General features: G+C 41.6%; 1 protein-coding gene across 2 annotated transcripts in view; it reads left to right on the forward strand.

Annotated features, from left to right (window-relative positions):
* The window catches only part of ankrd11 (ankyrin repeat domain 11), a 98,857-nt gene that overhangs the window by 13,306 nt on the left and 67,688 nt on the right, over nt 1-17,863 (forward strand). For both annotated transcript variants that reach the window (XM_070847873.1, XM_070847956.1), the window contains exon 2: nt 10,013-10,092. The gene's annotated coding sequence lies outside the window, so the exon portion shown is untranslated. The remainder of the gene's footprint in view (nt 1-10,012; nt 10,093-17,863) is intronic.

Genomic DNA, 17,863 nt, shown 5'->3' on the forward strand with positions numbered 1-17,863 from the left:
GTTCATAGCTTTAGCTCAAGTATACTCTGATAGCCTCAGGTGTTGTCACATAGCATTTTTATTATCTGTGACAATGAACAATCGAGGGTTGGATTGTGACATATATATGCACAACCACAGATTGGTGCAGCAGTTTCTCCACTCTGTGTTTTGCACACGGCTGTAATTCATGCACACCCTGTTTTGGCATTTAGACAGCTTTCCAATGAAGACGAAATAAGAAATCTCAGGCAGGAACTTCGAGTGTTTTCGTGTGGCTCGAGCCTGTCAAAGGAGGGGCACTTACAGTAAGCCCAGCAGAACACGAGGAAGGTCTGAAATGGCTCCCTGCCAAAGTGACAGTGGCATCATGCATGATGCAAATATACTCGCATGTGCAACAAGACAGACTAGTTGTGCTTAGTAGTTTCTGTTACCAAGATATTAGCATGCCCACGTGCCTGCATCTCAGCTAAATGGAGAATTTGATCTTTATCACCCTTCACTGTTGATTCATACCCTTCGATAAGTTCTGATCATTAGCTGCATATTGTAAAAAGCCATGTTGTATTTTGTAGAACATGTTGAGAGAAATCTAAGTTTCAAATCCCTATGTTGAATTTGGGAGCCAGCTTTATAGCTGGATACACAATTTAGTATATGTGTGGAGACAATCTGTGTCAGCTGGAGATATTTATTAAATGCCTACTTTTTAACTGGCTGAGAATTGTGTGGGTGAACGGATAGCCGCAGGCATTCAGAACCAACACAGTCGACTTGTTCGGTGGTGTTAAAGCATGTGCGGGTGTTTATGTCGATAATGTACCATGTGCCGCTACTCCTCCATTTCCAATATTCATAGAGCTTCGTCTTTCACTGCAACCATGGCAACAGCAAATGACAAATGGCAGAACTGTGGAAATGCTCAGGTTGTGTGTGAGGCTGAATGACAGAGCAAGCTTTCTTGATAGAAAATGAGTTCACAGTGTCAGTGAATAGGCTGGCCGGCCTTCACTTACTGTATAATGCTATTGTTAAAAACCCTGACTATTAAGTTGAAAGATGATTTAATGAAACTTTGCTGCTCACATATAAGCTACTATAGTATGCATTGTTTTGGCTTTTGGCCCACATTTGGCAATTAAGAACAGCAGGCTGAAGTGCTACATCTCCGTCCTTAGCTATATATGCAATGTCATGATTACGGATAGGAAGATATACAGTCAACCCATTCAGTAGGCACTGCAGTGCAGGCATCAACATTAGCAAGAATGTTTGCTGTTTTCTTGTCTTTTATTATATGCACACGGCCATTAAGGAAGACCAGCAGAAGATAGTGGTTGCGGTGAACTACCTAAGTGAAACTAGCCTACAACAGCTGTACAAGCTATTTGTAGTCAAGAAATTAGTACATTTAACAAAGAAACAAATGGTATCTTAGCTAATTTTAGTTGTGCAGGACCAAAGCTATTCTTTCCCTAGCTTTGGTCCATGCCTGTTACATATATTTTAACATCATTTAGGCTGCCTGTGTGGGAAAATAAGAATGCACCTCTACCCTGTGTGGAGTAGCAGGGAGAGAAGTGCTGCTTTTCTGCAGCATCAACCGGTGTTAATGTTAAAAAAAAAAAAAAGGACAGTGGCATATTCTGTTGCTGGGCAGCAAGTCCACCCACTAACCTATGCTTTGTTGACACTAATGTGTAGGTTTATATAGAAAACAATAAGAGAGGCTGTCTTGACGTACATTCTATAAAAGGCAAGTGTGTTTTGGACATAACTGATATATTTGAGGCCAGAAGTGTCTATTTTTTTAAATTAATTTTGGGTTTCTGACTGCCTGGCAGACAGAAAAAGTTTGATGGCATTGCCTTGGGCTCTGATGACTTGTGATGAGCACTGTCATATTGATAAATTGATTATGGATTTAAAGGAATGGATGCATATGAATGATTGGTAGTTTTAATGGGTGCAACTGATTGCTTATATATTAGGCTTGGCTTGGCAAATACAGACTTGATTTGTCTCAACATCTGAATTTGTTTAGTCGTCAACATTAATTACATAATACATCTAAAGCCACGCTTCTGGCTCGGTCCACTCTGCATTCTCATGTTTTGTCTATGCAGCAGTTCTGGACCTTGCTGCTATAATAACACTGCTGCAAGTGCTACTTGTTTATGCACAATGTGTATGATGATATATAATAAGATGTGAAAGAGCGGAAAAGTAGACGACAGTCAAATAAACAGTTATGTCAGACATTTTCTGGAAAAGTGTTTTTTCACAGCATACGTTAAATGGTAAATAGTGAATGTACGAAAGTGTCTTTCTATTCTTTTCAACCACTGAAAAGGACTTCTAACATTATACTCACATTCACCCTTTCACACACCATCAAGAGGGAACTAACCATTCACACACACTCGTAAGCAGTTTGGCGTTCAGTGTCTTGCCCAAGGACACTTGGAAATGCAGACAGGAGGAGCCCGTGATCGAACCTCCGATCTTCCAATTAGTGGATGACCCACTCTACCTCAGAGCCTTTTTGGGTGCTGCTTCCTCCATTGTTTTTCATGTGTATTTGTTGAATTGTATTGGATAACGGAGCTCTGGGTATGGTGGTGATGTCAATCCTAAGTATAATACTGTGATATTATGCGTGCTGTGTGCTAAAGCTGTATGCTAGTATACATCTAGCAAGAATGAAGAATGTTCGTGCAACACTAGAGTATGACGGTTGAGCACCATTATTTCATTTTTTTTCTATTAATTTATTGAGCCATGATAATGTTACATACTCATTTTAAGAATGGAAAAATAATCAGACCATAACAGACTTAAGACGCAACAAGTCTAGTCTCACTAGATTGCACTATTTTTCTTCCAGCCCAAGCTGTAATTGGTTGTACGAGCACAACTTGCATGCTTCCCAGTTTATACCTTTTTTAAATTTCTGCTATAAGAGTCAGTGTGATGAGTCATTGGATGCAATCCCACGTATATTTCACCTTGTCAGATAGGATTGTGCTTAGCAGGCAAGAGATTTTTTGGTTTAGCTTTTGCCTTGTTGTTGAGGCCAAGGAGTAATTTAATTGATTAATTCTAATAAGCAGCATTACTATGAAGGACAGCAATGACAACATTGTAGTTGAAACATTCAGAGAGAACACTCAGTGTCCTGTACTGGAAATGCAAAGTGGAAAACGGTTTGTCTTTGTTGCAAAGCCAAGTTGAAGATACCTGCAGCTGCACAGGCTGTATATTGAGAACACATGCAAGTTTCAGGTTGAGGCCAGCATTTGAAAAGACATCTTTTGAATGCGAAGATTTTTTTTTTCCAGTCCAGAGAGCTTGTTACCTTGACAACAGCAGAAGATTCGTAGCAAGTGGAGCTGAGCGAGTGAGCTGAGCTTGCCGCGGCATGGCAGTGCCGAACAAACAAGCGTTGTCGCTAACTGTGTCACAAGTACTGCTGCTGCTGCCTTCTCATTGCAGCCCTTATCTCCTCCCTTCTCCTCCTCCCCTCACTTCTGTGCCTTCATTTAATATCAGGCTTTTATTTAGCAGGTTTGTTGTTCAGCTGGTATCCACCCATCCCAGCCATCTGACAGACTCACCTTTTTTATCTTTGTTATCTAGACAGTTTTTTTTCCTAACTGCCTGCTCCCTCTTTCACCCCCCCACCCCCCTCATCCTCTCCTTTGCAATTGCTTTTTATTACCTCTCATTGGCATCTTCTGTGCTGAGGCTTTATCTCGCACTAGTGTGTTTGTTCTTAAGGTAAACTGATTCGGATAGAGCTGCCAGTGTGCTGTCTGTGTTGGCTGCTCATGCTTGATATGGAGGATCAGTGTGCTGTGGTCCCTCCCTGCAGAATCCAGGCTTTATCAATAATGTAGATGTTTTTGAAGAGGCGAGGTGCGGTGTGCATCTCTTTTTCTCTCTCCTCCCCCCGGCCCACCTCCCCCTCCCCCCCAGCTGTCTCCCCACACCCTCCAGTGTCAGATTTCCCCTCCAGTATTTGAGCATAGAAGAGCAGATGACTGAATCTAATTAGTTAAGATATTACAATAAGCTCTGATACCTGATGCTTTGACATACTGCAGGCTGAACCCAGGCTGTTATATTGAGCTGCTGTTGCTTCATATTGTTTATTTCGTTTAGTGCTTAGACTCAATATAGGGGCTGGTTCATCATCACCAGTGCTGCACTAAACATCACTGAGCTGTCAGCCAACATCCCCTGATACTATAGGCACTGTACCCTCCATCAGACTAACACGTTATTCTGTAATACATATATTTGCAGTATGAAGGTATTTTACACAATGAAATTAAACAGTCTAAACTTATTTGACAACTTTGAAATGTATTTGATCAATTACATGCACTGTTTTTCAGCTGCCCAGCTCCCCCACTGGCCTTTATTTTTCTCTTTTAGGCTATTTGGCTACTTTGCCTCATGAATATTGTTCATTTGAAATGTTTTAGCAAATCAAAAACTCATTGCTATAATAGAATTATAACACCAATGTGGATGATTAAGGTTTAAATGGAGATTGACACATTGCCATTTAGCCTTATTTATAGACATATTTTTTTAGTTCTGTTTTTAGACTGAATGCATGTTAATGCTGTAAAATACAAAGTAGCAAATCAGTAATCACTGGTCTTTTGTAAGGAACTAGTATGCTTTCAGACCAAAACAGATGGAGATTGTTAAAATAATGTAACTTGGTGTCTCCATTGATGGGTGGCTGTTTTAGGTACTGTTTAGACAGTGAAATACGATTGAAGCAGTCCAGTTTAAAAATCTAGATACGAAGTTTGAATGCTTATTAGTTAAAACGCTGCATAGATGTTAATAATACTAGTGAGGGAGGATTTTCTTTTGTGGCAAGCTAAACAGTGTAAGTAAAGAGTTGACATTTCAAAGTAATCTACCAATATGCACATACACACAGACCAACAGACCACTTTGCAGAGTAACATCCTGTAACCTTGCATCAAAAGTTGAACTGTTTTTGACCTCTGCATTTGCACCCCTACTGCGTCGAGTGGGACTGTGTTCAAATCAATAAAGGGGCTAAAGTCGCTCTGAACACCACCTTAGACTAAGTTTGATTGATCTGATTGATCTTTCCACTGATTGGACAGCAACTAATACAACTTAAAGGTAATGTAACATTATAGGAGTCTATCACTAGGCTGCATTGCGTTAACATACTTAATTTCAGTAAGTCCAGCAGCGCTACATATTTGCTTTATATTGCTGAGATTCTGTGCCAACATCTCTAATCCTGTGCTTACTGTGTCCTGCATATGAACTCAGAATTCAGCTGGCCTGCGAATTTTGTGAGAGACGATCTACTGTGCTGCAAAGACTGCAGTGTGAGCGTGAATTAATGTCCCCCATGATGTGTGCAAGGCCCGTGACACGCTTTATGAAATCAGACAGAGGTCAGAGCTGTTGTTCCAGGTCGCCTTTCAGCTGGCTCTGATCTGTTCCCCGATAGGACAGCCAGACACAGGACTGACTGGAGAGGTGCTCTGTAGCCCTGGGGGGGAGGCACACTGGTGTGTTTGTGTTGCATGGTCCAGATTTCCCATATAGAAGCAGCAGTGATACCAGTTTGTGGAAACGGAAGCTCTTCCCGTAATCAGATGCCAAATGACAGAGAAGCAGGACAAAAGATGCCTGTGTCCAGAAGCCAGCAGTAGAGCCCCCGTCTCCCCCTTAATCCCACACAAACGTCATGTGTCACAACTGGTCATGCACATTGATCCAGCAGTCCCCCTGCTCTATTGTTTTTGCCCACCAGGACGTCTTGTTAGCTGTCTGTGGGCTTTGCTGTGTCTATTACACCGCTTACACATTTATTTAATATTTAACATCTCCTTTTACCAAACATATCCTGGGTGTCACCTCTACCCGTAAGCCTGATACCATAATCGTGCATGTTGGACATTGGAGCATACAGGGGGCTCCAGTCACTGTAGATTAAAACAGGAGGCCTTTGCAGCGCTGGTACAGCTGTTCAATGGTTAGGAAAGTAAAAGCATTCAGCAATAGGTTGTTCTTTGCACCGATCAAATGTTTCCGTTGCTGTGGTGCAAGAGACTTCTGCTTATCTGCAGTCATGTCCGTCAGCATCAAAGACAGCCTCTGATTCTTCCAGAAGTCTTTGTTAAATGCTCTAAAGCACATTTCAGCTGTTAGATTACAGGGCCATGTCCAGTGAACATGCAGAAGAATTAAATATGCAGACACGTTGTCATGGTGATGCAGAACTAGAAATTTGCTGTAATTATGCATGATGATGCTGAATGTTTGGCCTCAGCCCCTCATAGTGTGGAGGCAGCGTTTTTAAGGTTAGGTAAGGGTAGCTTAAATGGAGCCCAACTCTAGGCAGGGGTTTGACCATCCACCTCTGGCCTTTTCATGAGCTCTCCTGCATTAGTCTTGTAGCCAAATATTACACAGCTTTGTATAGATTATATTGAAAATATACATACTAGTGTGTACACACGTGACTGATCTGATTTAGGATGTAATTGGTGTTTTGTGTAAATTTGGCCAGTCAGCAGTTTTTGTGTGTGTGCTACACATATGTGTCACCCTCTCATTCTTTCCTGGTGTAGCTTAGTCAAAACTAATTAGATAGGAAGCAACCGTTACTAAGGAGCCCGTCAATGCCACCCAGTGAGCAACCACCCCATCCCTGTAAACAGATTGGGTTAGTAGGAAATTTCTTCCTCAACACACGTGACACAACTTACCATTATTGCAAAAGGAAGAAACTTAAAGCTGCATATCCAACAGCAAACAATGGCAGAGTCACTTTTCAATTAATATGTGTGCATGCACAAGCATTTTGTAGAAATTTTCACTACCAGGATGTTTGACAAGGACTGCATTCTCGAAACATAAGGGTCGGGCTTTCCTCAAAAACAACTAGTTTGTACAACATGTTGTCCAACCTCGTTGGAAGGCTCAAGTGTGCATAGCTGTTCTGAAGACAGAATGAAAAGCCAGCCGTCATAGGAGGGGGGAGGGCACAATATTGTTTTAAATGTGGGGATAACAGCACACATTTCCAATTTATCCTGGAAGGAATTCACTGTGTTGCAGTCCAACCTACTGAGCTTAAGTGAGAAGTCCAAACCCTGGCTCCTCTCTCACCTCTGGCCAATCACTGTGTTAAGTGGGTGTAAATGTCGGATTGCTTGTTTCGTGAAGTTACAGAGTTGGTTGGATGCAGCCGTGTTTGACCTTGTGAAGAGCTGGTGCAACCGGCTCCTGATGTGTATTTCTATACCCATGCCATCAGTAATATTATCTATACCATTTCAGTTCTTGACGCAGGGGAATGTGTCCTGTATGTTGTCGTCTTTTCTTTCTGTATTGTATGGTATGGTGCACTGCAAGGCTTTGTAAAGTAAAAACATGTCAGTCTGGATTCGCTGCAGTCGGAAAACGCACAGGGGATACGCACAGTCTTGCTTTATCCACTGCAATAGCTAAATATCAAAGATTAAATGCAATTTTCACCCATTAGTAGCACTTAGATGACTTGGTACACCAGTGAAATTGTCACTGAAATAGACAACAGGTGACCTTTTTTTTTTTTTTCTTTTGGCAGAAATTTTCTTTGTACAGTAATGTCTGCCTTATTTTTTTTCTTCCAGCCCCATGGTTTTCCCGTGTGTCTTAAAGAAATGGTATACTATAAAAATGGTGGCTTTAAATTTTGTAATACAGGCGTAATTTATTGCAATGTCTCCTTGTCTAGCTCTTATATATAATTTAGAGATTAACCCTGGTCTACCAAAGGTTTTTGTAAAGCTTTTTATAGCGTACAATTCTTGGTTAAAACTGTGCCTCTTGTCAGTTTTTGTAAGTGATCATCAAGGGGGATTGTCTGTATTCCGTCTCCAAAACTCTGTTGGGAGGGTAGTGTTGTGCTTCCTGGCTGGATTATTACAATCCGTCAATCCTGTGCTTCCCGCTGGGAAAGCCCCACAGGTTCCACTCCAGTACAAACACAAATACGCATCTAGCCATCATCCTCCTTACCACTTAGGCCATCCCATTGAGGTCTGGCCTTAATCCTGTCCCGCGTACCCACCTGCCACCCTGCTTGTACTATCAGCCTTTGTACTCTATCCTGTAAAACCCTTCACACAGGTTTTACTTGCTATTATCCTGTGGCAGAGATATAAATGAATACTTACAAATAATAGATAAGCACACATTTAAGCATAGTTTGTGGGGTAAAACGCCGTTCCCAGGAGTCTTTTTAAATCATGTTAAACCTGCTGCTAGTTGCCACTGACTGTTGGTCTCCAGTCCTTTTGTGATGCTTGAAAGCAGATTGATGGAACAAATGTGAGTTCAAACTGGAGGGGAGGGGGGGGGCGTCCCATAATCACAGGAATGTCACCAGTTTAGCCCAACACTGGGCCTCTGTTAAATACCCCCTCATGTCCTGCCTCCTAAACCCTGATAAACCCTTGTCCTCATAGTTGGAAGGGGACTGGGGGGAGGGCAACCAGCCATGAAGTTTAGGCACATGAGCAGAACTGGGATGCTGGGCTTTAACCGGCTAGCTTGGATTGTCTTGTGCTCCATTTGGCTGCTTTTGATGTACCAGATATGGAAATATTCTCTGGGGGCAACCAAGCCCCGTATACTCGGATCTTTATTAGTTAGTTACAACTAGTGGCTAACGTTGTGGCTAGTGGCTAAAGTAACCTAGCTAAATATTGCTGTTCATCTTACATAATTAAATCAGCTCAGACAACATAATTATAATAATGGATATTGGTGTGAAAACACTGCCAATTATAGTGAAAAATGTATATTTACTCAATAGTAGCCTGACATTATCTTACACATACGTACAAATAATGTTAAGCAGTTTCTCACAGATGGTACCCTAAAGGTACAGCCCTAGATTTAAACTCTAGTTCTACACTATACCTGCAACTTAGATTAAAGCTATTGGAAACTTATGAAGGGCTTACTTAATCCATTAATTGAATTTCTGGTCATTATGGCATCATACTGATTCATTTTTAATGTTTATTTCCTGGTTCTAAAACCAGTTCTAAAAACTGAAAAGTGAAGGTTTACAGGTAAAGGATGATGCTCCCTCTTTACCTTGTCAACCGTGAATTGACGTGTTGACAAGTGACACTGTATTATACATTTGTATGCAGGTTTCAGAAGAAAACAGATTGAATGAGCATGGTGGTGTAAAGTGTCCGTTGTTGACATTGTTTTTGGAACTTATAAAAGTTTTCCAAATGACTTAAGAATTAGCAGTGAGTGTGTGATTTATACAGTTAAATTGCCTGTACAAATTGACCACCTCATGTGTTTTACTGACATACTTTGAGCAGATGTCCAATGCTAATCAGCTTGTTAGCTTACAGGCTTTTTTTTATAAAGGTTGAATCGAATGTTGTTTTTTTGTGTATACAGAATGTACAGTTGGTAATGTGTGTCACATGCTTTCATGCTCTGTCACAAAAAAGACTGTTTTGGATTGTCTACATTCTCATAGGACTTTATCGGCAGGCTAGTCTAATCAAAACTCTGCCCATAAATAAAGGTTAAACTGATAATCTGTATGTAACTGATTGACTTTGCTTAGGCTGGGCAGTTTTAGGCTCAGTTCATACCGTTCAGGACAGAACAGAGTACAGGTTTGTGATGCATCATGACCACATGTGAGAACAGGGACTGGGTGCAGAGTGGGGTTATTTTGGACAAAGACAGGATTTTGAGTGTCCAATGTTGGGTCAAAGGAATGAAAAGGGGACCAAATTCCTCTCTGCATGTCGGTGCCTCCTGTTCTTCCATTAACCTTTTTTCGGCTTGCCACAGAATTGTGGGTGAGTCAATCCTGGGAGGAGAAACATAACCTTCTGCACCCACCCCAATACCTATCCATCATAAGGAGTGTAAAACTGCTTGTCGTGTCCAAATAATTAATGCTTGGTTTTGTTTTCATCTTGTTTTTCAGGAATCTGTGGACTCTGCAGCGGCAGGTGTTTTTCTAGTTGGATTTTAGCCCACTGACATTCTCCCACAGCCATGGAATCGGTATGTTGACAAATAACGTCTTTTTGAAAACGTAATCATCAGGCTGATATTCGGGTCTTTTAAGGCTGCTGTCATTGAAATACTATCACTGAAGCACGTGTCTTTTTTTTTTTTCTTCATCCGTTTGTGCTGAGATCATAATACATGGTATGCGGTACTTTGTGGTGTGTGTGTAGGCATTCTTGTGAGAAACGCTAGATTGAAACGTCGTATTTCCACTGTTATGTTTTTATCGTCCTTCGTATATGTAGGAGCATAAATAATTTTACCATAAAAGGAATATTGGCTCCTCTTAATTCTTTTTTTTCGAAATGGAGTTTATATTGGTGTCAACCATGCAACATAGGAAGACGTGTATTTCGTGTCATATTTTTAATTTCTTTGGCTTAGTTAATGTCATCATTACAATAATGGAAGCTCAAGTACCTCTTGTTTAGCCAACAACCAGTGTAGTTTTTATTTTTAGTTTTTAACTGACCTAAAGAGACTGTCTGTGCTTGAGTGTTCTTGTATACACATGTGCTTACATACTACAAGCATCGGGCTCTACCCTTTATTGTCAGTCATGCAGGAGACTGTGTATGCAGGCATTGCTTGTACCAACAGGCAGGCTGAAAGCGCAGCAGCATTGAACTCTATCCACTGGAATGCATGTATTAAGAACAGGGCTTAGTGCATGCCTAACCTCTGCTTTCCTGTCCCTTTGTCAGAGGCTGTGTGACTGTGTTTGTGTGTGTGTGTGTGTGAGCGTTACAGACTATGAAAAGTAGGTCACAGTGCAGAACTAGCATGTGTCCAACAAAACCCCTCCATTACCCTCTCACTGTTTCACTCACACAGGCATTGCACATGCCAAAGGACATCTTTCTGTCAGTGAATGTGACTGTAGCCCATGTCCCAATGTCTTGTCAAAAACAAGACCATTTTCATCATACATCCTAATCTCATAAGAATGTGTGTTTAATGCTGCACAAAGTTGACTCAAACTATTGGAATTGTATCCAATAGTCTTGATGTAGTCCAATAGTCCAATAGGCTTGATGAAGGACGAGTATTTCACATCGATGCCAGTTCTTCTTCTTTTGCTCTCATTTCAGTCACCTTCTTCAATCCAGTGCCAGTCCTCCACTGGTGTATTACAGTATTGAGGCATAATAAATAGAAGAAAACAATGGATTAAGAAGGCATTTCACCTTATTTTCACTGGCTAATGCATAATGACTCGTACATGGCGCGTCTATATTTTTTTAAGTGTGTATGTGCAAAACAAATATTTTTTAAGATGCATGCTATCTCATACAGCTATGCATGTCATGACTGTCAGTAGCAGATGCTTCAACTAAGTACAGTTCATCCACATTAATTATTCCTTTGAGCACAGACAAGGCAGAAACTGAAAGTCTGCTCACTAATTTATCTGCACTGTTTGTGTTGACAAGACATCACCTGCAGACAGCTGGCTAGCTAGCGTTAGCTCCCTAGCAGGTATAGACTGAATAAAAACATAGATTCCGCGCACTTTTCAGTCGACTTCATTGGGTTCACATCTCGCTAGAAAAAATATCTCGCCTCAACAAAGAGAAACTGCTCAGACTGGTGTGCAGTCTTTTTTTTCCCCCAGTCTGACCTTGTCACAGATGTGATCATGAGTCAGCTAACAATCTTCAGTCAAGACAGTCCTGTAAACTGTGGTGGGTCTACATAGTCTGTAACTATTCACGCTACACTTTGTGGGACTATCGTGACTTCAGATTGCTAATATAGCTGGATATCATCTGCAGTTTTTTCTTATTTGATATAACCTTTTTTTTGCACATTGTGATTTCCACAAAGTGCACATTATGCAGCCCCAACTGAACCACTTACAGCTCGTCACCAATGCCTGCACGCACCATTCAGCACAGATGTACACATCAACTGAGAAAAGGCACAAATGCAAAGATCGTTCTCTGTATTCTTTTTTTCAGATTTCTTTTGATCAAATAAAAATTGCAAACATTCTTTTTTATTCTGTCCTAACCAGCAGTTGCAACACTGGCTCATTCCCATCTTCCATCTTCCTGTGCACATATTCATCGCTCTCCCCCGTCTCTGACTTGCTTTCTCTCCTCCCATCCGCCTCCCTTGTGTCTGTGTGCCTGTGGCTGTGCACCAGCAAGAGCTGCCACTGTTTACCTCTCTGAGCTGCCTATATCTGCTTACCGTCAGTGGAAACCAAGGAAACTGATCACAAAGCTTATTATGGTGCCAGGAGTGGAGTACATGCTGTGTGCGTGTGTGCCTATGGGGGCTGGACACGCACGCACGCACACACACACACACACACGTACACATGCACACGCACAAACCCTCTGCCACTCTCCTCCTCCCTCTCCTCATGTGATGCCAGTCACATGGTTTCCAGGCAAGCAGCTAAGTAAATCAGAATCAGACTTTTATTTTTAACTTGCTTTAAATCCTCCACCTGGTCTCCACGGTTAGCAAAACTGACTGAGGTGCCCTCACTTGTCCTTGTCTTGACTCTGAGTTTCTCTTTCACTGTGTGACTGTCTTGGTACCACTTCCTCTTAGCCTCATTCAGCTCATGCCATATCTGTCTACCTATCTATCTGGGCTTTATCTGGGTTTTACAATTCTCTGCTTTGGCACGAGAGCATGAATATAGAACCACCATATTGCTCTAATGCAGTAGACATTAGTGGATAGTAGATTGTAGACCAGAATCTGTTTCATAATAAGCATTACATTACCAAACTATACTAGAGCCTGGGCACTGACTGCTTTTATTGAATCTCCAGTATTAAATGAACACTTCAAATTTGTCAACCATGTTTAGCACACAGACTTATTGTAAGTCTCTGGGACAAATGTATAGTTTAGCATTAGTGTGTGTGGCATTACAGTCATGGGCCTTATGTGACCACCTTTTTATTTGCCTGTTACAATCAGTATGAGCATTAAAAGTGTGCCATTATCACAGGCTGTTTTTGTGAAAGTGCCTTCTCCTCTATATGCTGTAGCCAACCATCAGCAGTGCTGATATCACTCTGTTATTTTTCAGCAGAGGAGCTGAGGGGGGGGGATGTCTGTGTGTTCGATTTGGTGTAGATGAAAGGCTAAAATTCTTGTAATCATACCTTCTCCACTGGTTCCCTCACAGCTCCACTTCTATCTCCTCCTATTCCTCCAAAGCAGGGCTTGTTCCTCAGTGGGGATTAGTGTGTGCAGAAGCTCTGAACAGGGAAGTGGGCCCTGCCAGTCACATTACATAACTCGCCCCCGCTAGTGCGGCTCGGCCTGGCCCGGCTGGAGAGACGACTATAGAGGCTTTGTTTTCCCAGCCTTCCCTTCTTCCTCCCCTCTGCTGCTCCTCCTCCTCCCCCTCAGGCAGGCTGCATACTGATGGCGTATAGAAGGAGTCTGTTTGCAGGGAACAGGCGAGGCACTGTGGCATGGAGTGTGGAGAAATACGCTAATAGCAAGCTGAATGGAAGGGAGCTCACATCTTAGGCAGAGGAATTTGAGGTCTGCCATAGGTCGCACAGTTTCAGGGTGATGGAAAGCAAGGGAATGCAGTACTACACATTGCTGCCTGCCCAGGAGTTGCACATCAGCATGTCCAGTGATGACACAGGAGGTTAGAGTTCATCTGAGGAGTGTCAGAACTCTGTGTCAAATATCTCAAGGTTGACAGATTGTAAGATGGTCTGTAAGTATTCCCTAATTCCATGTTTTTGCACCATTATGCTGTGCAGTTCGACCACACACAAACACACACACACTCTCTTCCCCACATAGCAGTCTGCCACTGTTAGTAGGGTGGGAGTGGGAGGCCAGTGTGATCTGTGTAATGGAGGTTCAGACCAGTTAGCACTCTGTGTGAGTAGAAGTAACTCGTAGGTGTGAGAGTGAAAAGGATAATAAGCAGTGCATGACGGCAGCATTATGTGCAACATCTTGCAGCATTGATTCAAGGTTTTCTCTGAGAGATGACAAAGGACTTAAGCAGTGAAATGATAAAGAAGGATAGTAACTGGACACCAGAATCACATGCTGTTAGACGTGTGAGCAATAGCAAAGTTTCCATTACCACACGCATGCACATGCATTTAATAGCATGCCTACAGTCATAGAAGCCTATTCAACAAGTTGTGTAGTTTTTGTCTCCTGGATTTCCTGTCAAATGCCCAACCTAATTTACTGTGCACAACAGTATAAGCTACATTATTTGTTGCAGCATTGTGTCTGTGTTTTTATTTCACGCATATCATTCTTTAAGGCAAATAATTTTGAAACTGAAAATATTTCATTCACACATAACGCCTCCCTTGTGTCTAAATATAGATATAAATTATGCGAACAAATGTATAATGTAATTGTTTTAACTGCACAGTCATGCACAGGATGCTGGTTGGCTTTCATCAAGATTTTTTCCCCCTGCACTTGCTGGGAGGTCATGGTTGCTTCCCAATCATTGTTTTCCAGATGCTTAAGTACATGTTAATACACGCACGCACAAACAGGATCTGTACCTGATGGTTAGACTGCTTTAGACTCACTGCTGCTTTGTAATGCTGGTGGTCTATGAATTGCCATGTATTCTGCTATCTACTTATTCCATCATCAACTAGAACCCTGTATTTTTTTTTTAAAAAGTAGCTTGTTTTCATGTGACAGTCTCCCTGTTCAGTCATATCCACTCCCTTCTCTTCTTGCAAATCATGTAAAAATGATATGGATTGCATTAGTAAGTTTAGTTTTGTTGTGGTCGTCTGGTATGAATCCTAGAACACCACTGTGTCCCTTTATTGTTATGAATTATGTTTGCTTGGAATCAATCGTTTCATATTGATATGTATATTTATAATATCATTTGATAGTATGTGCTGAAATTGAGTATGTTTTTCCCCCTATCCTACTTATTATATTCATTTTTGATTCTAATAAAATGTTGTGATTCTCCATGGATGCATATTTTGAGCACGAGCATGATTTAGAGAAACGTGCCCGTCTGTCTGTATCAGTCCTGCTCCCCACATGCTCCATATCATTTTGTGTGTGCACTCGCAGCTGCGGAGAGTCGTCTTAAGTGTTATTAATATTATCAAAATAATGCTTTTGCACTTTTTTTTGCCACTGGCCAATTATGTAAGAAATGTCAGATACCCTACATCATGTTTTCATGTTTAAAAGTAAAATATATGACTGCAGGGACTTGCATTACATTATAAATGATAAAGTATAGCCCTACCCATTTAGATATCCATTAAAATATGCAACAAGTAAGGTCAATGTATATGATGGAACAGTGGCATTAAGAATGTGCCAGAGGCAACCAAATTTGGGCTTTGATGGCCAAAAATGAACCCAGACCCCCCTAGCAGGCTACTTTTTCCCACTGGCTGGCTACTCTATATCCTTGTGGAAGGCCCTGCTTGAATGTGCTTTCAGTGCATCAGCCATGAGCCAAGTTCCCATCAAAGAGTAGTTGCTACACCAAAGACTGTGTTTAGATGTGACAGCTAATTTTAGAGCTGCTAGGCCCTTGTCCAAGGTGGGGGAGGATAAGATAACATTGAAGTAGCCCTCCCTCCTTAGTGTTTGGTTTTGTTTGTGCATCCAGTAGCCCTCATCCAGCTGCATCCAACGGCCCTCATCCAGCCCTTGTAGTTGTTGTGCACTAATTCAAATATTGGGTGTTGTTGATAATGTGCACAAATTGAAATCGTACTCATTTTTTTAGCTCTCAATAAGACTTAGATCTCACGGAGAATCACGTAAACAGGCACTCATACTTTCACAGATCTGTCAACATAGTTTACTAGAATAAATTGGCATTTGTACCATTGGTATTTGTGATTGTGATGTCACATTAACTTGAAAAAGACAATTGAAGGTTGGCTCACATCTCAATGTTCCGAATAGAATAACCGCTAAGCATCTCATCATTCCTTCTTTTCCTTGCTAATGCTCCTGTCACCTGAAGACAGTGGACAGATATATAACAGAAAGGGATTGATACTGCTATAGTTAATTTATAGGTTCGTCTCAACATCAGTGTGTAAGAGTTAAGCCTGGGTAAGTAGCTAGTTTGAATTGCTATACTTTGCCATGTGTTTGACCGTGTTGAGATTCTACAGGAAACTCTGCTCTGATATTTTGCTGAATCAGAATATGATGCTAGTCAATAGGCTTCTTTTTGTGGGGAGGCAGTCATGCAAAGGGCTATTAAACGTTGAACGAGGGCTGAGAGCAGCTAAGATCCCTACTCTACAGTTTCTAGCCATAATGGCAGCGATAATGGACTGATTTGTTTATGTCAGAAAGGCATCTGGTTTCAGGAAATTTGGCCCTGAATGGGTGTGGATATGTTATTCATTCATTCATTTATTTATTTTCTGCCAGTGATCTGAATTCCATCAATTTGAAGGCAGACACACACACACACACACACACACACACACAACTCTAAAACACAATGTTACACACTCATTCAGCCTACACAACACATCAAACCTATACATAGGCCATGTGGCAAAGCTGTCCCAGTCTGGCCCCACTCTCCTGTCCCTCTCACAGCCACAGAGCAGTGACCTTGGTTTCAAGTAGCTGTACTCTGTTAGAAAACCAACACCTCTCCCGGGATGGGCTGACCTTGTTGTCTGACATACTGTAAGTCTGTACGCCCCTCTCTGTCTCTCTTTCTGTCTCTCTATTTTTCGCTCACACACTTCTCAACATCAGCAGCCTAATCATGTTCTTCTGAGATAACTTCACCATCGTACATCCTGTCCAGACTACCGTAAAGACGCAAGTCTCTTTGTTGTGTTGTTTGAATAGAAAGGCGGAATAACTGTGGAGGTTCGGCAGGTTTGGGCCTCTCCCTAACCAGGTGTTCCTTCATCAGACAACATCTCCGCTCAGTGACAACACACTCTTTTATGAGGGGTGTATGCAGCAGTGCACGCTGTTGTCCCTTGCCTTTATGTTCTTGCCTTTGATTCCATGCAGCTGTCCCGCTGTGTACAGCACATGGATGGGTCCAGGCATGTATATTCATCTCATCCCATAACTGAAATAGTATTCGTAAGTGAGTGAGTTTTTTTTTTTTTTTTTTTTTTTTTTTGGCTCTGTCCATCAATCATATTTCTCCTGTTGTAGCCTTATATCAGTGTATAGGTAAAATTAGTAGGGACAAGTATTGACACAGCAGTGTGGTAGATTTTTTTCCCAGCTTTCACTTTGGTGTAGTTGCAGGAAGTAGTAGGGAAAGCAAGTTAGAAGAGTGTATGGTGTTCAGTGTTTACATGCACTCTCAATGTGATTATAATCAGAGCTGAATCTTAGTTATTGCAGCTGTTATGTAAACACTGCAAACAGGATGATGTATATTATGTAAGGTGATTATTAGAGTAAGCATATCTGAATTAAGTGAGTCGGGATGCTCAGTCTTTCAATTTGACCACGTGATATTCCACACTTACGAGACCAAATACTAAAAAACAACATGTTGGTCCGGTCCACATCAACCTCCATGAAGATCTTTACTGTACCCTTTTGAACATTTGAAAGGAGGAAAAATGTCTTTGGGCATGTGCTCTTTTAGCCTCTAAGCTTCTGAGTGGGCAGGCAGGTGTGCATGTTTTAACAGCTGAGCCTTCAGTGGCACCTAGACACAATGTAAACAAACTGGCCCCGGTAACAGTGGCCTACCAGGTCATGGACAGATATCTAAAGATAACCCACACAATTTCACATCTTATACTAAGAT

Source organism: Pempheris klunzingeri, chromosome 1 (assembly GCF_042242105.1).
Source record: "Pempheris klunzingeri isolate RE-2024b chromosome 1, fPemKlu1.hap1, whole genome shotgun sequence".
In the NCBI taxonomy this organism is placed as follows: Eukaryota; Metazoa; Chordata; class Actinopteri; order Acropomatiformes; family Pempheridae; genus Pempheris; species Pempheris klunzingeri.